Consider the following 25,233-nt stretch of genomic DNA (forward strand, 5'->3'; position numbering starts at 1 on the left):
AGCAAAGAAAAGTAGGTTTCATTTGGAAAGAAAGATTCCATTCCATGCTTCTTAGTGCCGTTGCGCCTAAATGGTGTTGATTTCCCTCCAAATAAAGGGATGGCTGATCGACAACGTAGACTCTACATGATCATCTTTGTGGGAAATGTGACATTTGATTAGTTTTTCATTTTTCTTTTGGATAGCAAACGATGTTTTAATGTCATTTTCTTTGCTGAAGAAATTGAGACTATCATTTATATCAACAAAGAACACTTTTCTAAACTAGATTTTTTTTGTTTTGTTTTGGAGGGAGATTAGTCCTGAGCTAACATCTGTTGCCAATCTTCCTCTTTTTGTTTGAGGAAGAGTGTCGCTGAGCTAAGATTGGTGCCCATCTTCCTCTACTTTATATGTAGGACGCCTGCCACGGCACGGCTTGATAAGTGGTGTGTAGGTCCATGCCTGGGATCCGAACTGGTGAACCCTGGGCCACCAAAGCAGAGGGCAAGAACTTAACTGCTGCACCACCGGGCTGGCCCCTAAACCAGATGTTTAGATATTTAAAAACAGATGCTAGAATAAAACTAACTTGTAAAATGTGGGTGGGGAAACTTTTTAGACAGCTGGATCATCCTCGACGGCTCTTAGTTAGATAAAAGGTGGAGACTTTTAAGTTTCTAGATTTAATTTTTATAATACAAAATTATTCTTTACTGTTTTCCATTATATTTATACAAACTGTACTTACCCAAACTCTCATTTTACATTGCTTTACATTCAAACGAATGAACTATGCAGTCACTTTACTGTACAATTAAATCAATGTGGAAAGTAAAGCAGTTACAGAGAACTCTGTTTACTTAAATAGGAGACTTTTGTGGAATTCAGTCTTGTGTGTGCTTTATCTTTCTTAGAACAATACTTCAAAACCTGTGTTGCAACCAGCGGGCGCAGTGTTGCAACCAGTGGGCGCAGAGGAGAGTTACAAACTAAGGGATTCTAAATAATTCATGGATGTGCACGGAAATAATGTTTCAAAACTGAAGTCAGAAGCAGCTGCGGGGGGGAAATGTTTTTAAAAAAGAGTCACAGTCAACAACAGTCGTATTATTTCAGGTTAGCTCACACCATTGTGTGCATTTACAATGCAACATTTGTATACTTCCATTGGTTTGGGAAAGAAAATTTAGAACACTTAAAACACACAAACAGCAAATATAAAGAATCCTTTCTAGTCCTTGCAGACATTATGACTCAGTAGTAAGAAACACCCTTGTGGTCGCAGAATCTACTCTAAAACATGATTCAATATTTTTTAAAAGTAAATCCAAACCTTGAGTCAGGCCAGGGAGTCCCCTATTCACAAAATAAGTACGAAAATAAAACAAGTTATTGCTTCCTGTTTTTTCTCTTTGTTTATTTCACAAATGCCCCTTATCCTGTAGGTTTAGCATAAGGGTCATTGGAGATGCTTGACAGCAAATGCAAAATCACCCGTTATCCAGGTAGGTCATTCATAATTCTAAGACTGAATAATGATGTAGAAGCAAATTATTTATTTTTCATCATCTCTAGCTTAGAAGCGTGAATGTAGTAATGGGAAAAGGAAAGTAATTAAAACTGTTTGAGGATGAATATTCAAGTAAAACAGGATATTCTTCAAGATCTCATTTGGAAAAGAGACAACTGATAATTACACTAGTGGAACCATTCATCTCTAAATTATTTAAATTGGTTTTACTCCAGCCCTTTTTTCTTGGCAGCAACTGTTATTCTAACTCCCTGGACTGACATAAAGACAATACATATAAATATATTCATCACTGGATTTAGTTATTAGATAAATCTAAATTACCCTAATATCTCAAAATAACGAATCAGTGAGCTAAAGGCTTCATGGAAATAACTCAGTAATGTCATAGATTAAATAATGCATTCTTAAAAGTAACTTTTATATTAACGTTTTAAGGTTATTTATACTACATATTTTCCTTGAGTGATGGTGATGTTGACCCTTTAATTAACTGGGAAAAAACACATTGTCCGTCTTTAACATTCAGGAAAGAACTAGCTGCTTATCTTATGTGACTCAATGAAAGTTTCAAAACTTGTAAGTCAGTCTTTCTTCTTACCAGAGTGTATGCTTGACCCTTTTTAAACCGTGAGCCTATAAACAGTATATTTTGAGGTTTTTCCAAAAAAGATACTGAAAAGACTAAAATAATTTAAATTGCAGAATGCTAAAATGAATTATAACATTTTAATGAGTAATTATTTTTAATCAAGGTTTAGACAAATTTCTTAATTCACATTGCTGGTTAATGCTCAAATATTGGCCTTGTTTTAACCTGGATCCATGTTTACTCATAAGAGTGCAAATAAGCAGCATTTGAGTCCTAACTTTAAATGTATGCCTGAAATTGCAATTTTCCTCTTTTTTTCCTTTTAATTATCAAAGGTATTGTTTCCTGATTTTGCCTTTTATTAGGTCTGATGCCCCAAAAGCACCTCTATGCCCTTAATTCAAATCAAAGCCAAACGTTTCATCCCGCCTGTGATTTGCGTTAATCAGCTCTCCCATAAAGTTACAATTTAAAACAATGCTGACCCCCACCTGTGCAATTTGTAGCTCACGGACAAACCCATAATATATCACATAACTTGGCGGTAGAAACATGGTGAGTCGGGGAGATATGGATTTGATCCTGACTTCATCAAGCACTTCACGTTTTCATTTTGACTATTTTGTTATGGCCTTATTCTGCATTGATTGGCCTGTTTAGATAATATGTGCATGACACAAAGGAGCCACCTTTACTTCTCTCTCTCTCTCTCTTTTTTTTAACCACTTCCAGATACTCTAACCTTTGTATTTTTCAGTCCTGGAAGTTTTCTCCCTTTGACAGTTTATTGAGAGAGTGTGACATGAATGAGATCTAGAGAAGCTGTTCTATACGTTTACTATCACATGAAAAAACTTCCTTCCATTTGCACGTAGGTGAGGAAGAGCGAGGAGGATTCATCTCCTTAGCCAACTTTTGTCTCTCTGCAGCAGCAGCAGCCTGGTGAGCTCCACCCTGAGGTCTCAGGCAGGCTCTGAGAGAAACCATGCTGTGATCCAACTGGAGATGTCAACTCTTGGGCACAAAAGTGAAAAGTCTGCCATCCAGATATAGGTGCAAAGATCAGCAAATGACCAGCTAGGATTTGCCAAAAATCAGAAAATGATTTTCAGTTATTTATATGCTCATTTCAACTTTTCTCTGGCTTGATCTGAGAAAAATAAATATGTAAAAATAGACTGTATATAAAAATACGTGTGTAAATAGAAAAAAATGGATGTTGATTTTTCTTTTAGCATTTTTAAAAAATTGGTTGACAGTTGGTGATGCCTTTAGCTAGAACTCAGCTCTTTGCAGTGAGTAGCGTTCGGGGGTTACAGGTTTCTATAGACAGAAGAGCAGGGGCACGCCAAAAAATGGTTACTCAGTCAAACCTTTGGCTTTAAAAAGAATCATTTATTGGTCTAAAGCAAATGCTAAAGCATTTCAAGGAGACATCTACATGTACTAAAAACTAGTTACGATCGGGTACTTTATTCAGTGAGATTGAAGACTTTTTCAACTTTAATTTTCTTTCTGGTTAGGGTTCAAATGCGGGGAACTACAATTGTCTCCATCTCAGAAGTGGACTTACCTACTTTTTCCCCTAAGGTAAGGCCTAACAAATCATTCAAATATTCTGATTATATTTAATGGCTAGAAAGATTTTCCACTTCAGGTCTGATGGGTCTTAAACTGTTATATTTCTTTTTACTTGGAAGTGTAGCTAATAGTTACTATAGTTATTTTTTAAAAAATTTCTGTTTTCTAATTGTGTTCATGAAGCAAAGAGGAGAAATGTTCTTCTTTCCCATAAAGGAAGATGTAAATTTTGAAGTATGTTTTTATGAATTCTCTCACATGTAGATAGTCACTAGTTGTTATCAATAGCATATGTACAGATACAACAGCCCACAAATGTGTCTGATTATGGGGCCATCAATTTCACTCTTACCAAATAAAGTAGTTTGACTTTATTATTTACATGATTCTTAAAATATGCAGGCCACTGACCACACAAATAAACATGTGCTTTTGGATCAGTAGAAAGCCTGGTGTTTATGAACAGGGTTCTTTGTATTTTTAACAATATCTGGCACATTTCAGCAAAACTCTTTACTGAAACATGGAGCCTGGATAATTGTGTGTTTCGTGATCCATCCTGGGCAGGGGCCCCAACCTCTGCTCTTTAGGCAGAAAGGAGTATGAAAATCTGTGATTGCAGTTTGACGTTTTCTTTGCATGATTAGGTCAGTTGGTAAATCTCCACTTCGCAGTTCTTAGAAGCCCAGATTTCCTGTTACAAAGCAATGTGGTTCTGATTACAGCCTTACTGAAGTCCAGACGTAGTACCTGCGTTCTGCTAGCAGTTCTACTTCTCATTTTCCATGTTAACATGAGCAACTTACTGACTGTACCTTCTTCCTCTTCTTTGCCTTCAATGGTTGGGGAGGTTGAGAATCCAAGGGGTTGTAGAAGGGAGTGAAGGCAGAATAAGTAGTAGCCACGTTCCAAGTTCTGCTACAATGCTCTTAGGCTCTTAGGTTGGAGAACAGAATCGTAATGACTTGAACTCCGAGCGAAAGTTTTTCTAGTATAGAGCTGTGGCTCATCTGTTTTTTGCTTTAATTCTGTCTGTCACCGCCAAGTTCACTTGGTGAGACAATACGGTTATCTTTCAAAAGAATATTGCCAAAGACCTCTGGATGTACCCTAAAAGGCCCCAATCCTACCCAATATCGCAAGATAAATCTAGTTCATGGCACCATTTTTGCTCACTTGACTTGACAGCTTCTTGTATAAGCTTCTTACATAAGCTTATATAAGCTTTTAAGATGACATATATAGCTTCCTAACTCACCTCTTTCCTTTCATTCTTGCTTTCCTACAATCCATTTCTCACACAGTAGCCTGAATTTTCTTTCAAAAATGAAGGTAAAGAAGATTGTTTCTCTTTCCTGCTAGAATCTTACCATGACTTCTCCTTGCACTCTGATCAACATCCAGACTCCTTTCTGTGACATCAGAAAGGGCTGACATGATCTGGGTTGTGCCATTTCCCTGACCTCAATTCCTACCACTCGCCTTCTCTTTGCACACTATATTCTATGTACAATGGCTTTCTTCCTGGTTCTGCCTTGAGGCCTTTGAAAGGCTGTTCCCTCTTCTTGAAGACCTCTTTTCCTGCATCATAACCCTACTGACTCTCATTCATCCTTTGGGTCTCAGCCAACCCATCGTGTCACCCTTGCAGACAAATTTCCTGGGGCCGCCTTATCTGAAGAAATCTCTGAGACATTCCCCTTCGACTACTTTATTTTATTTCCTTCACAGCACTCACTACTGTCTAATATTATCTATTTGCCTCGTTGGCTTACTTGTTTATTTTTTGTCTTCCTATATGGGGATGTGTGCTTCCTTGGGAAAGGGACTTTATCGTATTCTTGGGGGGCTATTGCCTGGCCTGGCATAGCTACTCAATACATTTTTCATTGGATTGATGAATGAAAGACCAAATCATTGACTTTATCTTAGCCCACTAGCCAGAAAAATCTCAGGACTGGTTCAGAGTCTTAATCTACTTCAGCTAACTCAAGACCCATTAATTTTCATTTCCTTGTTTCCACAGTTGGTTAATTCTTGCCAGAGCCCTAAATTCATTTAGTTTCTGTTAGTATCTAGAAAGAGAACCCAACACATTCTAGGTGCTTCATGAATGTTAGTAGAATACGAATCTAACATTTTATTTTAATTAAGTTGAGCAACCTCATATTTATATAATGTCATATTTGCCATATAACTTGTTAATTCTACTAAAAAAGTCAAGTTTCTAAACATAAAAAGAGAAAAATTTGTGATAACACTCCCTGTTTTAAAATCAGCAAGGTACATCCCCATGATTCCTGAAATGTGAAGGCTAAGCCAGCTGGGAATTAAAAATAATACTTTGAGTTTTTATAGGAACATCTTTCAAAGAAAGAGGTTTTACATCTTACTGTATCTACTCACATGGAATTTCTTTAAGGAAGTGTTCTTACATCCCCTTTTTCAGATGGAATTAATGTTTGGTGACTCACCCAAAGCCCGAGGAGGTGATGGTAAAGGAAGTCCCCAGTGTTTCTAATCCCCCGCTCCGCCCACAGCCCTTCCCTCCTCATCACCCACGTCTCTACCTTCCTGCCCATTTGCTGTTTGACTGTCTTTGTTCTGTTTGGTTCCCTTTGGATTTTTTTAAAGTTCAAACTGGTTTTCTTGTTTTCAGCATGTTATGTAAAAGCATGCACAAACAAAAGGCCTGGCAGTGGAAAGAGAGCGGCGTTCGGGGAGTAGGAAAGAAAGGAGATGGGAAGAGATTGTGGTAAGAATCAGGAGATCCTCAGTTCAAGAAAACTCTACCAAAGAGGGCAAAGGCCGGGGCATGGTGAAGCAATTCCCTTTCAAAGGTAGCCAGAAGGAAGGCTGGAAATGACTAGTGCATGTACTCATCATTTATGGCAATGCTCTCTTTATTGTGCAATTCGAACTTCAACGTCCTGCTTCGAAGCCATCCCGGGAGCCACACAGTCGAGCATACTTAAAGGCTCTGGCTATCAAACACGATTTGATTGGCTGCTAAAGACATATTTTCAGATGTGATGGATAAAACAGAGGCACTTGCTTCCTTTTCTGCTTTCACATCTCCATGACACAAATTTTTATTTTTCTAGGAAGGATAAAATAAATTTTTAAGGGGGGTGGAGTTGTAACCGATCAAAGAGGGTGGCAATAACGCCTGTTCTGATTTCACAAACAAGGAACCATAAAGTATAATAAGTGGGCAATTACCTCACGGTGATTCAGGCCGTTGGTGGTGAGCTGGGGAGGGGGCTCTGAACCGGGCTGCTGGGCTGCTTTGCCTCGCACCCACCAACACAGCCCCACTCTCAATTCCCACAAGGATAGGCAGGGAGAAAATTACAAAAACAGTGAAAAGTTGCTCTTCAAAGGCATCTCATGGTCTTTTTCTTTTCGTATCTGGAGGGGTTCAGTGGTAGGAGAAAAATGGGCCCCAAATGGCTGAGGAAATGCTATGAAGAAAAAAGTAAGCAATTGGGAAAAAAGAGCTTCTTCCATGTTAAAAAAAAAACAAAAAAACAGGATGCACGGCTGTGGGGCCTGTAGGGTGCGGGGGTCACCCTCCTAGTTCCACAATGTCATTCATGGCAACATTCTGAGCCCCTCTGAGCCTATTTGCCATCTGAAATTGAGGATAATATCTAGCTTGCAGTCCATTCTGAGTTTATCTCTCATATTAGATCCATAGAAAATAGTCAGTAGTTGATAATTTTAGAAATCATGGAGATAATTTGAACAGGGTTAAAAGTACAGAACTGCTAATAGCCTATAATAGGAAACATAGTATTCCTTTCCAAATCTGCAGAAATTGGAATGTTGTTACACAGGAGCTCTTCAGCTACCCAGAAGTTACATTCAGTAAAAGCCCTTTTTAAGCATATTTCCTTATATTAATTGCAGGTTAAATCTGGGTCTGAAAATTAACAAGAATTTGATCACGTAGAAGATCTAGAAAAAATGAAATAGGTTGGACGTCAGATTGCTGGCTTGTTCACGGGTAAAAGGGGCGAGGAGGCGTTTTTTCTCCAAGGCCATTTACATTATGAAGTAAATCAAGCATTTGAATTTTTTTGTTTTTAATTTTCACCTAGTTGTATTAGCAGCATATAGACACCATCTGCGTACACCCTGGCAGCTTATTAAATATTTTTTTCATATTTTTAATAAAATGTAGATAACTATAGATCGTATATTATTCAGCCATGTTTTCATTGCAATTTTCTATGTGGAGACGAAACTTCAAACTTCTTACAAATTCACCAAACCAACTTTTAAGGTTTTCTAAGGATTTTTTCCAATATAGAAGTAGCTTCTTGTGTTTTTACTGATTTTATACATAACATGTTAATTGATTAAAAACATACAAACAAATGTAGATTCTACAGGTAGAATGTAGAATCTATAGAAGAAATAAAAAAATCTTCTGTGAGCCCATTACCCAGAGGTAATTGTTATTTGGTGGATATCGTCTAGACATTTTTCTACTTAATCTTTCACAATTTCTTCCCAAGCGAAATCATACTATGAAGATTTCAATCTTATTTTAACTTAAGATAAACTAGGTGCTTTCAATGCCAATAAATATATATGTAGTATTTTTAATGATTTGCCTAATAATCCATTTGTATGGCTGTACCCTAATTTATTTAACCAACTTTCCTGTTGGGGAAATTTGTTTTTATTTTCCCATTTTTTTTACTATTAAAATCCATCCTTGTATTTGTCTAATTCTTTCCATAGGATTAACTCCTAACAGTGAAATTGCTAGGTCAAAGGAAATTCACATTTCTAAAGTTTTTGATATATATATTTCTGAACTGCCGTCATGAAAGTTTTTCCAACATATGCCCCAGTGTTTGTGAGTGGCTTTTCTCTCTTGTTAACACTGGATACTATAATTCTTTTACATCTGTGCTTATCTAGTAATATAAAAGTATATCATTTTAATGTGCATTTCTATGTTTATTGTTAAGTTGAACAATTTTTTCATATGTTTATTGACTATCTGAGATTCTACTTTTGTGAATTGCCTGTTCATGGCCTTTGTCGATTTTTCTATTGCTAATTATTATTATTATTCTGTTGTTAATGTTTTTCAGACTGATATCCTCACTGAATCTCGTATCTTGGGGCTATCTATTACTGCTCATTTTGCAAATTCTTGATTTTTAAATTCATTTTTAAAATTCATGGCATCCAAAATTCCAAGTGAAAAATGGTAAATTTTGTATGGGCAAAGAAGTGCAGGGGCACATAAAGATATAGGAGTGGACCTTAGGGAAAGATCCAGGGTGTTCCTAGATGTTATTTAAAATAGTAGCTAAATTACAGCATGAGAGAATAGGATTACACATAAAAATATATTTTCTAATAGTTAACATTTTAAGGTGTTGGCCATGTTCTAGAACAGGATGCTGAGATCTTCTTCTGAAGGACTTTGTAAACGCGTTACATACCTTACTGTCTGGCTTGCATAATCCGAAGGGATGGGCCGGATGACTGCTCAAGATGTCCCTTGTCCAAAGCAATTATTTCCTTCTATTTTCACACATGAGCTTGAGGTTCGTAAAAGCTCTAATTCAAGGTTCTTTTCAGTTAATTTACAAATGCTATCTCTATTGTCCTTCCTAAAGGGCTTTGAAATTCTAAACTGTATTTCTAAGCTTAAGAACGAGTAGAAGTAGGTCTGTCTTTCAATTCTTCCTAATAGTAAAAGACACATACATACAGTGTGACTATGAGTCATCTTCCTAAGCTTTAATTTCTTACTGCTCTCTTGTGGCCATTCAAATGAACTGTCCAGATGCCTTTCTTTTTTTTAAACAGATCCTATAATATTAATAGGAAAAAAATTTTCAAGCAGAGTCGTCAAATTTTGTTTGTGGAGCAAATTTAGAGTCTCTGACCTTTGAACATCAAGGTCCCAAATAACTCTTGATTTTATTATTAGGTGTTTACTGGGATGGGGTTGCAGAAGAGGAAAAGCCTGCAAGTTTCTTCTTGTTTTTTTAGCAAAACCAACCACATTTTTATTCATCTATGAAGTCATCAAAAGACTGAAGTTTGAAATAGTTCTGGCCATTCTGAAGGTAAAATAATGCAATTTCCAGCTTGTTTCTGTACTGTGGTTTTGGGAATATCAGTAGGGTCTAAGTTTAGTCATTATAATATAAAAAAGTCTCTTTTTAGGGAAAAAATAATTCAAAGGCTGGCTATACATTAGAGCACACATAAGATATAGCTAAGAAAGAAAATGATTCTGTTACATTTTGGCCATATAATACTGCCCATGAATAGACAGGGCCCAGGTATTGCAGTGTCAGCGATGTTAAGAAGACAGAATGAATTGTCTTATTTTTAGTCCTGAGTGTTGGTCATGAAAATTATAATGTTGTCTAACAAACCTCTAATTCATTTGTCTTCAATTCCTATGACCCATCTATTCGAACATGGCAGGTTTTAAGCACAATTAGTAGTTACTTTGCCATAATTAGCACATCTATCTCCCTGTGGCCAAGTTTTCTGTAAAACAAGGTGCCTCCTGGCCAGGAAGGTTAGAGGATGTGATGATACAGCCAAGATATCAAGATGCATAGGAACTGATGAGGCAAAAAGGAGAGAAAGGGTAGACGGACCAGTGTGTACAAAGGCCCTGCAGGGGAAGGGAGCAAGGAATTTTTAATGAAATCAAACAATGGTCAATGACTTAGTAGTAAGAAACAAGAGGAAATGAAAGAAGATTTAAAGCTATTGAGATATAGTTTTGTGGACTCCATCAACGAGTTAGTTTGTCTTTATTATAAAAAGTATAAGAAAGTACATCAAGATGCTCTAAGCAGATAATCATAGGATCTCCCTCTGTTCAAAACAATAATTGTACTTGATGTGAGGAAATTGGAGAGAGAGAGTTCAGAGTAGCAAGAAGAGAGCATTTTGAAAGCAATTGCAATAGTCTGAGTGAAAGATAATGGCAGCATTGATGGGGTACATATAGCACTGATAAAGGGATATCTGAACAAAAGGATATGGGAGGCATAATCTTCAGGACTCAGTGATGGAGGGATGGCAGAGGTGAGGGTGACAGAAGTATTCTGGATGATTCCTTGGTTTCTGGCTTCAACAACAGATTGACTTATGGTTGTATTTATTAAGAGAGGAATACCAGAGGGTGAGCAGTTTGCAGAAAAAGATTGAGATTAAGTTGTATGTGAGACATACAAGTGGAGATGTCAAGAAGGCAGCTAGATATGTCAATCAAGGATTCAGGGGGAGGGGCTGTCATGAAAATATATATTTGAGTGAACTTGGTACTCTAATGTGTGAGTTTTGATGAGATTGCTGAGGGATAGAAAACTGATGAAAAGAATAGACTTTGTAAGTGAAACCTGAAGAACATAAACCTTTATCTAAGTAAAAAAAAGAGAGAGAGTTTACAAAGGAGAGGGAGAAAAATTGTTGGAGAGAATGAAATCATGGAAACATGGTGCCACTGAGATCAATGGAAGATTAGGATTAAAGAAGAAAAACATGATTAACATGTCAAGCACCTTAGATAGTAAATAATAACAGCTAACACCTGTAGCATGTATTGCGTCAGTTTCTCAGAGTTGTGCGTATTTTAACCCCTTGAATCCTTCCACCTGTACTATGATGTAGATACTGTTATCATCCCCATTTTATGGATGAAGAAAGTGAGGCACAAAGAGATGAAGTATCTTGCTTGAGATCATGCAACTAAAATGCAGAGGAAGTAGGATTCAAACCAAGGCAGTTTGCTTTCAGAGTTCTATGTTGTTTACCACCATGCTGTTTCACCTCTCAACAAGTCAAAGAGAGAGGAAAAATGTCTTTGACCTGAGTGACATGAAGGTCAGTCAGGACCTTACCACAAGCTGTTTGAGTGGAAAGATAGGGCCAGGCCAAGAGCCACACTGAAGTGATATATAGAACCGGGGGTGGGAAGTGAAGAAATGGACACTGCATTTAGACCCAGCTAGACAAGCAGCTGTCGAGAAGCATGGCTCTGAGAAGTGTAGTTTGAATCACTCCTAAGATAGAGTCATGCAGGTAGGACTTTCGTGAGGCCAGGTGGCTATGGAAGACTCCAAAGATTTGGGTCATCTCTAGTTGGATACAAGGAAGGAGTTCTGAAATGCATCAGACTCTTAGTTCTGTTTTAGAGTGAGACAAAATCATTGGGTTGCCTCTGATAGTAGATTTCTGAGGTTAAAAACTATTTTGTTCATCAGATTAGCACTCCTATTCCCAAACTCAAGCACTCACTACAGGGCTGCCTATGTAGCAGAGGGAAATGAGGTTCTGGGGAAAGTCACTGTGGGTTTGGAGGACTTGAGTGTTTACCCTCCTCTCTCCTGGCTGTGACTTTAGGCAAATCCAAATCTCCTGGTTCTTCAGCTGCAGAAGAGGAAAGAAGAGCTCTCTCTCAGTATTGCTGGTAAGGTTAAAAATGCAAATACTTTGTTAACTACACAATTCTATACAAATATTAGGCGCTAATATAATAAACTGTTATGGAAAGGGGGAAGGAAGGAGAGAAGGAGGGAGTAACCCTGGTTTGAGAGTTTCACCAAGAAATATAATCCTACTAAAAATATGGGCACACAGTAGAAGTTCAATAACTATTTGTTGGTGGATTAATTGATTTTTCCATTTGGAAAGGGCCAGAAAAACAACAGCAGGCACCCATGGGGGTCAGACAAAGAGCACCCTGACCTTTGCCTGAACACCATTCTTGTGAGCACGTTGGCCAGCAGAGGGGGAGTTTCATGCTAGCAGCAGTGATAGACCAGGCATTTAACATAAATATTTGCTGATTGATTGATTGAACTGGGCATATCATCAACATTGCAGCACAAAACGTTTCGACAAGTGATCTTGTGAGATTTTAGAGGAATAAGCTTGCCAGCACTACAGCAGGCAGGCATTTCCTGAATAGTCACACTGCAGCGCCCCTGATGAATTGCCCACCAGTGCCAATTAAATGTAGTTGTAGTTAAACCTTCAGGGTGGTAGAAAATGATCTTTAGGACAGCTTAGGATTCACTGGGGAGCAGGCAGTTCTATAATGCTGTAGTTTCACACATAATTTGAGCAAGAGGCAGAGGCAGACGAAAGACAGCTGATGGATGTCTGCAAGGACTAGAGAGTCTTCATGCAGAGCAAGTCTGAGAATGTTTAAATTTTTAGAAACAACAAGACTCGTGGCTCTTTCAGACATTACACAATGTCCTCTGAAATTTTTCTTCAAGTGTATATAACTGGTTAATATATTTTTTAAAAGTATTGACTTTTCAAATGAACAAAACAAACAAAGAAGAGCAACAAACACAATAACGAACACAGTAAAAAGGACAAAGAGAAGAGAAATGGATTTAAGAAAGAGTATGTGTTGGTGCCTGCCTGGTGGCATAGTAATTAAGTTTGCGTGCTCCGTATCAGAGGCCTGGGATTCACAGGTTCGGATCCCAGGCACGGACCTGGTGCAGCTTGTCAAGCTATGCTGTGATGGCATCTCACGTAAAGTAGAGGAAGATTGGCACAGATGCTGGCTCAGCAACAATCTTCCCTAAGGAAAAAGAGGAGGATTAGCAACATGTTAGCTCAGGGCCAGTCTTCCTCACACACACACACACACACACACACACACACACACACACACACACACACGAAGTATGTGTCTGTGTTTAGATCTGCAAGACCTGACTATGTTAATGTGAAGCATGCCAAACAACTGAGAATATTCTTCAGGAGATCTCTGGAGGAGTCATCACTCCGCACACCTTTGCATCCTAGAACATAACCAGATTTCCCTGACCATGTTCCAGATGCCTCCAAGTGCAAAAACCACAGGGCTGCCTGTAGGATCAGACACTAGAACGGGCCAAGGTAAAACGTGAGGCTCCTATGCAGTGGCTGATAGAGGTAACCCAGAGGAGGTCTGTCTCTTTTTTCTCTTTCTCTGAGATACACATATACTATGTTGGCAAGGGCCCTCGAGAGAGGTTGCTTTTTGCAGCCCAGTGTCTCACTCCATGCAAATTCCACTTTGCAATGAGATTTTCTTTCTTTGGACATAAATTGTCCACTGAATTAATTAAAGTGTGGAGGCATGAAATTAAAAGCTGGATGTTGTGACATCACACCAGTTGAATGTAGGACTAAATGTTATGTTTGAAATATAACAACATGATTAGTTTTAGAAATAAAATTTTAGAAAGCTAGCATGTTCCTGTTGGTGGGCAGTAAAGCCCCTAAATACTCTTGCAAAAAATCCATGACTACACCCAGTTAGCCCTTCTTGTGGGTAACAGATACTTACCTGGAACTTAGTCTGCAGGAACGCCCTGGTGGAATTGCTGCTTCTCCCTAACTGGAGGAGTTAAATGCAGCTCCGTGGACCACAGGCTTTCAGAAGGATAACTCCATCCTTGTCTTCTAGCAAGACCACCCTGCCTTGCTCAGTCCTGAGTCTTTTCCTTCGACCACAGTTTTCCTTTTGCCCCCTTCTCGCTTAGCAGTGTGAAATTTAGTTTCCTTGTGTTTAACTCATACCTGATGATTCCACATTCTCTGTTTAAAGGTGCACTTGCTTGTATGAAAGAGAAAACCACACTTACTTTTATTTTTAAAACTAGATAAATAGGTAATCTATCACATGCATATTCAACTGTCATTGTCAGCTCTGGCATAGACTGCATCATTTCCTTTCCTCTCAAGAAAATATCAGAATGAAAAATAGTAGGAATAATGTTAGCATAGAGATGGCATTGAACCTATTTTAATTAAAAAAGACAACAACTAATAAGCATTGGTGTTTTATTATCAGTAATCACTGGTGACACACTTCCAATTGACGGCCACCATGGCCGAATACTATTTCCTAAGACAAATGCCAAGAGAGAGATTTGCCTCAGAAGGAAGAGTCAGACCAGCTGATGGATTATTGTCTGTGCTCAGCACCTTCTCATAACTCTCACCCAGTAAGCCTCAAGGAACCCGATTGAAGGGCTAAGGCAAGAGATCTATACTTATGGGCTATATGAGAAGAATCAGGCGAGGGAAGAAGACCAAGGTTACACAGGCTCTGACATTTCCATGTCTGTCCTGACATCATTCACTTTAGCTCACTACTTTCACAGTGTTATTGGATTATTTTTCGAAATAAAAATGTGCTCTAGTGAATAGCATTAATCTATTATAACATTGATCCTAATTATAATTGTGTTAAGAACTCTTAATTACTACCAAATATTTTTGTAGTACTATTGTTTTCATTCCAAACTATTCATATCCAAATATTACATGAATATTTCATATTTATTAAGCATCTATTACATTCTAAACTCTATCCAAGTTCTGCAGATACAGCAGCAAACAGAATAGTCTCTGTCATCACAGAGTTTACATTCTTATTGGGGAAATGGACAAAACATAATTGTAACAAAGTTTTATAATTGTAATAGAGGGTAAGCACCAGGTGCTAAAGGGGAAAACAGTAAAAGCATCTAATCTCATCTGCAAATGAGAATCCCCTGACAGCCTGGAAGACATGATAACAAAGTTGCTGTCTGAGGGGTGTCTAGGAATTAGTCAGGCAAGAGGGTCAGAGGTTAAAGAAGAGAGTTCCAGTCAAACGAAATGCCACGTGCAAGTCTTAAGACAAGGGAGAGATGGTACCTGTAAGGAACCAGAAGAAATAATTTTTTAGGAGTCAAAAGTTCAGGGTGAAAAGATTAAATAGAAATCGGAGGATCTGAGACTTCTAAGCTATGTTAAGTATTTGGACTTTATTCTAAGGGTAATAGGAAGCCATAGAAAAGTTACGTATGTAGTAAGATTAGCCTTGTGTTTTAGAAAGATCACTTGGACTTCACCGTGGAGATTACAGGAATCCCTCGCTTTCCACATTGTTATTAGTGGAGCTCATAATGTCTCAGCTCAGGAGTAAAGAGACTCAGATACATTTTTCTATAAATTCTCCACTCTCCAAACTTTTTCTAGTCCTTATACTTAATAGATTCAGGTAACTTAATATCGTTCCCTATCTCAACTCTTGTGCCAAAATGAGGAATCACATAGATTCAGAAAATGAGGAATATTTGTAAATTTAAGTGAGGTAACAATGGAGGCTGGAGACATAATCAAGGTAGTAAAATGGCAATGACCTGAGGATTTGGGAAATATTTAGCGTAGAGCATCAATCAATAGGCCATTGTGATAAATTTGACATGGAGGGGAAGTCAAGAAGCAGAAGAGTGAAGGATGATGCACAATTATCTGTTTGGGGGAAATCCATTGTGTTTCTACTGCTGTGATAGGAAACAAGGGAAGAGGAGTTGTTTTCAGTGAAATGGAGTGTGGAGATCATGGATGTAGAAGATTATAAATTCTGTTTGGGATATGCTGAATTTAAGGTGTAAGAGGGAGATTCGAGTGGAACTGTCCAGTAAGCAGTTAGGTTTGAGTCTAAAGCTAAGGAAAGGGATCTTGGCTGAACATGCAGAATTTCTAGCTATAGGCTAGAAACAGCCTAGTTGTCCACTAAAATCCATCCTCTCCATCTCTCTGAGGACATGCCCAACTAAAGCTCACATTTCCCAGCTCTCACTGTGGAGCCCTGTGGTCATTTGACCACAGTCTCACCAGTGGAATGTGAGATGTGATATATGCAACTTCCAAGCAATTAGTTTAAAGAGTAATCTCTACCCTTGAATTTCCTCATTTACTTTTCCATCCCTCAAGACTGAACCCAGAAGAAATCCAGCTTCAAACACCAGACAGTGATGGTGGAGATGATGCAGGGATGCAGAGCAGCAGGATGAAGGAAGCCGGGTCTCTGAGTGACTGCATGAAGCAAAGCTGCTGCCATCCTGGACCATGTGCACCTTGACTTGTAGGTGAGAGAGAGAGATAAATCTCATTATTTAGGCCACTCCTTTTTTTTGCAGTAGTTTAGCCTTAACCCTAAAGAATAGAGATGGCAATCCTCTGGGAGTATATTAGATACACCAGGGAAAAGGATGTGGAGTGAGAAAAGAAAGACCCTATGATAGGACCTTATGGAACACCAACATTGAAAAAGTAGGCAGATAAGAATCCTGAAAAAGGGGGTGAGAAGTTGTATCCTGAAATATGGGAGGAAATCAAGAGGTGTGAATCTTCATATCAGCTTGGAAAAGTGTGTTTCAGGAAGAAGAGGGTGGTCACTAGTGTCAAGTGATGCTAATAGATAAACAGAGTAAGACCCAGGGGAAAAGTCTAGGGGATTTAGTGTCCACGAGGCCTTTGGTGACTTGGCAAGAACAGGTTTAGAGTAGTTTTGTGGAGAGATGGCAGAAAGATGAGGAAATGGAGGCTATAAACACAGATGGCATTTTAAAGAAATTTAGTGTGGCAGGAAGGAGGGAGATGGAGACGAATTATGGATGGAAATGGATCAACAATGAATAGCTAACATTTTCTGAGTGCTTATGAGAGGGACTACATAATGTTCTAAACACTACACATATTTTCCTGTTCAATCCTCACAACAACCCTGTTAAGTTGGTTCTACTATTTATATTTTACAGAAAATCAAGACACAAGGATGTCAAATGATGCCCAAGTCCTCACTAAGTTTTGGAGCAGCCTTAATTACCTTGTGCTACTGCTGCTGGTCAGGAAGCCCAGGGAGGTTATAAATGTTTGTTCTTTCTCAATGTATAGCACTTGGAAGCTTCCTACTTTCACTGTTCTTGTGGAATATAAGTTGGATTTTAAAGTTAGACCCAACAAAACATTCAACTCCAAGGCAAAGCAAATCAGTTATTCCACCCAACCAAGGCCCGGAACCTTTTCTATTTGCCTCAGTCTCAGAGCCCTGATTAAAGAAGGATGCTTCCAGATGTTCTGCACTGATAATAATCACCATCATCTGTTAGTCACAACATGAATTATAGAGTTGATTTGTGGGTCCATTTGGAACTGCTTTCCCTGGATGCCAACATTATTAAGCTTGCTTATTTGTTTGAAATAAGTACCAAGGGATTTAGAAAAAGAGGAAGGAAAACATAGAAGAAAGGATTTCTGGGAAGTTTTGAGGAGTTCTTTGCTGTGGTGGAGACGATGAATTTATTGTGACATTTATCTGCACGATGATGTGATTTCCTCCAAATTATCTTCAACCACCAAGATGACTATGCTGAGGAGGGAGGTGTTTGAAGTCCTCTAGGCTTGGGCTTCTGCCAGTAGATGATGGAAGAATAATGAGCAGAGTTAGGATATTAAAAACAGAATGGTTGAAAGGATACATCATGAGACTTAAGGTGGGTAGGAAAGGAAGATGCTGGAGAGTCAATCAAGAGAATGAAGCAGGGTCAGGCATTTTGAATATAAGCTCCGTGAGAGCAGACATCTTTGACTTCTTGGTTCCCCCCAGGAAATCCAGTGTCTAGTTTTGGGCCAAATGATTATAAAGTCTGAATTTACAATTTAAAAGCTGGAGCAGTTTCAGGTAAAGATTAATGTCGTCAGAGATTTACACCTTGGTGATGGTGCCTGAAGGACACTGCACAAGAAAGTAGAAGTCACTGGAGATGAGGCTGCCATGCTGAGAGCTAAGGGTTTGTTTGGGTTGAACGCCCGTCTTTTCAGGCACTCAGAATGATAACAGAACCCGTGGGAGGGAGGAGAATTGTAAGCCCAGGTGCCAAGGCAATCAGTAAGTGAGAAGGAATGATTAGAAGGTCTGAAGACAAGACATTGTGAAGGACGGACGATTGTAAACAAGTCAAGGCACAAATTCTGGCTAGTTTTGCTCAATAGTAATAATGGGTAATGTGTTCCATTCACCTGGCTAAAGTGGCCGACAATGGATACTTTTATAGCCTGATTTACCTGTTTTCATGGTCAAAAATGAAATATTGATTGCCTGTCTGGAAAATTATTTCATTCTGTGCCCTATGACATGAATCTCGCTTCTTTTTTTGTGTGTATGCCAAAATTGGATGAATCCATAAAGGCAAATTTGACAGTAACGATCAATCGATAAAAGAAATTCAAGCCAGTTTATGAACATGAATATCGTCTAGTCTTTGTTTGAGTTGTGATTTGATATTTGTCTCATAATGCATTTACATGCTCTTATTATTCACTATTCTTTCTAGATAAGAACTTTCTATTTATTTTTAATTTTTTTTGCAGTGGCATGCATGATTTGAAGCAGTGTATATCAAATATCTTGAGTTGGCCAAGGTCTTTTATATTTTACTGTTTTATATTGTTTATTTGTTGATGTCATTTGAAATTAACTTCATTAAAATTTGACAGTACAAATATTTTCCTGTTAAGTGATCAGTTCTTATTTTGATGGTATTATGTAAAATGCTAAATTTTTTTTTTGCATGTTTTGCAACTAAAATTTATCTCAGCCTTTTGATAATGTCCAGAGACAAATAAAGATCATAGGTTCCTTTGTCTGCTTACCTGGAAGAGAAAATGGAAAACTGAGGCCATCACACCAATAACTGAAGTATATAAATGACTTGGCTATTTCATTCAAAAGCGTTTCTTCATCTGAGTTATCTGCATTTTGGTTAATTCTCCTGATTCCTCTCTTTCCATAGAGAAGACAGTCTGGGAATCAGAAACTGAAAAAGTTTCCAATGCTTTGGTTGACAAATGGGTGGAAATGTCCTGATGTCTGTTCTATAATGTGTAGAACCTTCCATTGCCAAAAAACGTTAACAAAGAATCCTTTACCTTGATTCTCATTAGCTGGAATTTAGGGTCAGAAACCATCCAGCGAGTAGATCATTTCAGAAAGAGCGTTTTCCTGCTGAACTCTTGATTCCCTTGTCTTTGTAAAGCTGAAAGTCACCAGACACTGTTTGATAGCTTGTTCCACTATTCTCCAGCATTCTTTTCTTTTCACTATTTCAGCTATGCTAGTCGACTGAGTTTCCATGGCCCTGTCCTCAAAAGTTGTGCAGGGCATGATGGCTTGTTTTGCTTGGCAAAATTCTCCAGAACGTTATTCATTGTCTGCAGGTGATTCATGGTTAGGAAATTAATTCTGAACTCTGCCAGTGATTGCGGTTGATTGAAGTCCAGAAGTCTCTGCTGTCTATTCACTTGCACTCTTTGTCAACTGGAATATTTCTACAATAAAAGGAGCCGAAAGTAGATGTGCTTGATGCATGGAATTTACATGTGCGTTTGCATCTTTTGAGAGAGCCACTCAAGCCCACACAATTTTAACACTTGGCATGAAAATCATTCTAAAAGTGTCTGACTGAATGAATCACATTTTACAAATAAATATCTGTCAAATGGTGCAATTACTTCAGATCCAGTCATTAAGCAATAAAATAAAGCAGTAAATAGGATACATCTGCTGCAAAGTGCTATAGAAATGCTAGTTTCCTTCTCAAGTTACTTGCCTTTTAATATTTCGGCCTAATTGGTGGAATGATTCACTAGAAACATCAACCATTCAATCTAGTCACGGCACCAAAAAAGGAGGGAAAAAAGGCTTCCTGAACAGTCAATAGGACTAAAGAAACATAGAGAAAAAAACACCCACTTACACGAGAAAAGAACGCAAAAAGCAGGGATGGGGCATGAAGCATTCCTTTTATGTGCTACTCTGAGGCGTGCTGTGAGATGAAGGGCTACATATCCTTTGGAAAGCAGGACCAGCGTCTCAGGGTGTTATCCAGTTTCCCTCCATATCAAAACACCTGCTTGTGCACATGCAAATAAAAGTAAATTTAAAGAGACTGTTATCTTTATAAACCAACAGAAATCCTTTAAGTGTTTATTTTTCTTAAATGAAGAAAGTAAATAAACAGGGAAGACATTAGCTTCATAATTTTTTAACACACTATGTTTATCAGTGGTACAAAAGTTTATATTCAAGGGCAGGCCAGGCAACATATTAGGTCATTATAATGTATTGGTGTATGAATAGACATCATAAAATGTTAGGTTTTCTTTCTCCAGTTGGCCTCCCTTTTATATGAAAAATTAGAAAAAAGAGCATAAGAAATAGGAAACCTGTGAAAATTCAGTTTGCTGAAATATTTTAAATAAGTTTTTGTCGGAATTTGATCACAAAAAGTGCATTTTTGTTGTTGAAACTTTAGAAAGAATAAACAGAAGAAATTAAAAATAATTCACAATCCTATCTTTCAGATAACTACTGTTGGTGCCTACATGTCTTGTGGTTTTTCTTGTTTTTCATTGCATATTCTTAATCCTGCATCTAAAGAGGCCTCCTCTGTTTTTGTTCTCTCCCTTGCACCTCTGTCACAACCCATAAAAAGAACGTGTTCAGGCTAGCTCGCTGTTCTAAGGAGGATGAGAGAGACATGTGGAGCAGAGCTGTTCTAGCCAATCCACACACCTGCTGTGATGCACAGATGCATGAGTGATAATAAATGATTGTTGTTTTGGGTGATTTGTTATGCAGCAATAGCTAACGGATGTGATGTGCATATATATAATGTGTGTGAGCCAGTATGCATATATGCATACACATGTACATATACGTATATATTTAGCAAAATCAAAAGCATAATATCCTTTAACCTGTTTTTTGAGTTAATATAAGACCATATCTCAAGTATAAATAAATATTTTCACTTTTGTCTTACTGCTAGAATGTGAGTTTCGCAAAAGCAGATAACACTGTACAAGTGCCTGGCCAGGATCCAGTCCACAGTAAGAATTAAGACGTATGTGCAGAGAAAATTAAAATTTTCAATAACGCATCTTAGAGGTTGCATTTTCTCCCACTGCATATGTACTTCTATTATGATATTTCTAACCAGTCACCTGTTTTTGTTTTTGTTGAAATTCCTCTGCAGACTTGGAGAGTTAAGTCTCCATGCACATTTATGATTATTTCCTTAGGAAATATTCCTAGAAGTAGAATTTTGGGGCCAAAGTATATAGAAAGGACAGCTATTTAAACAAAAATCTTTTTAAAATCAGCATCTTAGCAATTACAATTTGGCAAAAGGTTTTTTTCTTTTTCTGGTAACTTTCTTGATTCGTAATGTGGCTTTTCTAGATTAAAGTGAGAAAAACAGTGGTCTCACATTGTTCTTAGTGCAAGACAAGTTTGCAAGTGAACATTTTCCTTCCTTAAAATAAAAAAAAATTAAGCTGCAACCACTTCCTATTCTACCATTTTCTCTTTTCTGCTTTTTAGACTTCCTTTCATGTCTGGTCAGTGAAGATCCACTGAGGCTCCATTTGGTGTGGGTGCAGCTCCCATCAATCGCTTCCTTAAAGGTGCTGCCCCTCCTCCCCCATGTGACAGTCAAATGAATACATGGAGTGGCAGAGTGCGGGGACTATTATAAACTTAGGTTGAAAATTCCGAAGGTAAGACGTATGGAAGCCAGGGCAGTGGCAATCTGACCTGCTTTGGGCACACTCCTTTTTAACTTGAAGGGACCTTTCATTGCCTTTCGGTCTGAACAGGTTTCAGAGCAAAGACCAGGAAATTGACTAGAGGGATAGAGAACTTAGCAACCATGAGAGAGGGGGGCAGGCTACTGCATAGGAACTTACATCCACACCATTATACTGAGCATAGTCTTTCAAATGGGTCCTAATTGTGTCTGAACTTCTTCCTTCCTCATCTCTAGAGATCGTTCTACAATGCAGACTTCACAGTGAACAAAGACACTCGCTTTCCCACCTTCTGTGTAGTGCTTGTTCAAGGTATAATAGGCTTGTCAATCCATGGTAATGTTATTCCCACATTCTGCTAAGCGCTATATTTATCATAAAACATAAATGATGGTAGGCTGACAGGGTTTTTCAGCAGACACTAGATTTTAACTATGCCCAATCTATTTCAATTGATGTGTATTTCTATAGCTTAGAAAACTTTTGTTGGTTGTTTTCTAAACGTGACTAATTTCTATTTTAACACTGATATTATATTCAGTTCAGGGCTATAGTTAAGGAAATATAATCAGAAGAACTTCATTCTACCTTGAAAGAGGTATATGGTTTGTAAAGATTAGAAAAAAGAAGAGGGGGTGGATTTCTTCTAGTTTCAAATAACTAATTTTGACCCACTCCTGATATCAGAATTTTCTTGGGCTAATTTGAATATAACTTCTTCTAACAGGGTTGAAACATTTTCTCCAGGATGAGAATTTGATTCTGTACTTAGAATAAAAGCTGAAAGGATTTCTAACTATGCCCCACACCCACAAGGGCGGCCATGGCTTGTCACTCTTCTATGAAGTTCTGCTTGTAAGCAGCCTAATTTAAATCAAAATTATAGTTGGAAGTATTATATTTCAATAAAGACTTTCCCATTTATCCACAAACTTCAGTTTAATTTACAAAAAGGCACTGAATTTTGAAACAAATTAGAAGGAAAAAATGAAGAATAAATCTTTCTATTTATGTTGGAAAGATTGGAGACATGATTCAGAGCCTACCCTTATCCCCTCCCCGACAAAAAAGACCAGATTATACATATATTAAAAATGATATGGCTAATTGGACAATTATTCAGATATTTGGCCTGAAATATTCAGACATATTGCATAAAAGTATATTGGTACTTTTGGGCTTGAATTATTGAGATAATTGGACCAATTCACTATTTCACTTTGCCTCTGTAAAGTATAGCAGTACCTTAATTATAGTCTAATTTATAGAGTTTCTTTCTCTGCACAGACAGTTTAAAGAATACAGGATTTCAAATCAGGAGACCGAGGCTTGATTCTATTTCACTCTTATTAGCCATGTGACCTTGGACAAGCCACTCTCCCTTGCTGGGTCTGTTTCTTGATGTGGAACAAGACTATAATGTATGCCCTACATATTTCGTGAAGTTGAGAAAAGGCTAAATAACATCACAGGAAGAGCTACCATTTATTGGTCATACATGATTTCATTTAATTCTCACAATAATCACAATTGTGTACAAGAACTGATGTTTAGAGAAATTAAGAACATTTCCAAAGTCATACAGCTAGAACTTCACATAGCCCAGACTCAAACCCTAGACTTGGATACTAATGTACATGTGTGTGGCCTCTTGAATGAGACAAACTCCTGCACATAAATAAAGGATTATTTTCATATGATTCTAGCAAGTACAATGAACCAGGTAACCTACAATGGGTTGAACAAACTTCCATACTGGTGGGTATTTAAAATTTATGGATTTTTCACCTTTTTTCAGCAATAATTCTAGGACACTTGAACAAATGGCTCTTAATGGTGTCACTATTGGGGCTGCAGCCATATGTTCATGAAGGACATGTGAAACCTGTTAGTTTTGGCACCATCATCAATAATAACTTTGCCATTTCCCTAGCTTGGGAATCAATCCCTGGGGTTGGATTTGCTAACACCAGCATGAGTCCCTTATCTAATCAGAGCTAGACCTAGCCATATTTCAGTGCATTTGACAAGGGATGATGTAATGGTCTTAGCTGAAAATGAGATATGTATTGGACATTTGAATGTCACACAGTAATATGATTGTCAACTAAATTGCCAATAATAGGTTTAGTAAAAGCATAGTCTAAAATAGGATAATGGTTTTACTCTAGAGCTTTTTTCCCTGGTTACTATGTTACTTAGCCACACACATGTATATATGTGTTGACGCACTTATATACTCACTTATCTATGAAATAATAATGATATGCCTGTGAAAACAACCAGGTTGTGTCTGTTTTAAATATGGAGAAGTTACTATTTTTCCACACTCAAGATTTTCCCACATACTGATGAAATAGTAGGAAATCTTCCTGTTTGGATTCCAGCGGTGAGAATTTCCCCATATGTTCACCATCTCTTTCTTTATAGATATTTTGAAGGTAACAAAATAGTACATTCTATCCTTTGTAAATCTCCACCAAACTTTCTTATGACAGATAAGGGTTTTAAGTTAATTAACCAGAATCCTACACAAAATGCATGTAGAATAAGGTAACTAAGATTTATATAGCTTTAAAAGAAGGAATATTTACAACTGAAAAAGGAAATATTTGACCTTTCTAGAAATAATAGATAAGGTATCATATATAGCACAACTCCATGAAATATAGAAATGCTACATTCAGGGTAATTTTACATTAAACTGTTGGTAGAAAAACTGCAAACAGAGGTCAATCTTTGACAGATCTAAAAACACAACCATGTGGATCAAATTTTCCAGTCACAGCTTCATCTCTATACATTTTCTTTCATTTGTAAAAATCTTGCTGTTTCTGCAGAGGAACTGATTAGACTGTCCACTTTAGTGCTGAGCCATGTATTTCTGAAAATGAGCTTCAGCCTGCAACAACGCGGTGTATTTGCTGCATGCTCGTTTTAATTTGTCCAAGACCAGCTTTTAGGCCTTACATTTCAGATTTGACAATTTGCCTTTGGCATAAACTCTCTCTTAGTGGCAGCTCCTTGAATTTTTCATATAAATAGTATTCCAGTTGAGAACTGTATCTATATGGCCATGTCATTGTGACATACATTTTTAAGCCTCTTCTAATGA

General features: G+C 37.8%; 2 long non-coding RNA genes across 6 annotated transcripts in view; one reads left to right on the forward strand and one right to left on the reverse strand.

The window, feature by feature from the left end:
• Window positions 1-9,460, reverse strand: part of LOC106834665 (uncharacterized) — a 29,048-nt gene extending 19,588 nt beyond the window's left edge. For 2 of the 5 annotated variants that reach the window (XR_011503291.1, XR_011503289.1), the window contains exon 1: window positions 9,155-9,460. This is a non-coding gene — a long non-coding RNA (uncharacterized lncRNA). The remainder of the gene's footprint in view (window positions 1-9,154) is intronic. The other 3 variants (XR_011503290.1, XR_011503287.1, XR_011503288.1) reach the window with 3 other exon arrangements.
• A 117-nt stretch (window positions 9,461-9,577) lies between these two features.
• Window positions 9,578-19,096, forward strand: LOC139045414 (uncharacterized). Its single transcript, XR_011503749.1, has 4 exons — window positions 9,578-9,787; window positions 12,087-12,153; window positions 16,461-16,615; window positions 17,288-19,096. It is a non-coding gene; the product is annotated as an uncharacterized lncRNA (long non-coding RNA).
• The last annotated feature ends 6,137 nt before the right edge of the window (window positions 19,097-25,233 follow it).

Source organism: Equus asinus, chromosome 5, assembly GCF_041296235.1.
Source record: "Equus asinus isolate D_3611 breed Donkey chromosome 5, EquAss-T2T_v2, whole genome shotgun sequence".
Classification (NCBI taxonomy): Eukaryota; Metazoa; Chordata; class Mammalia; order Perissodactyla; family Equidae; genus Equus; species Equus asinus.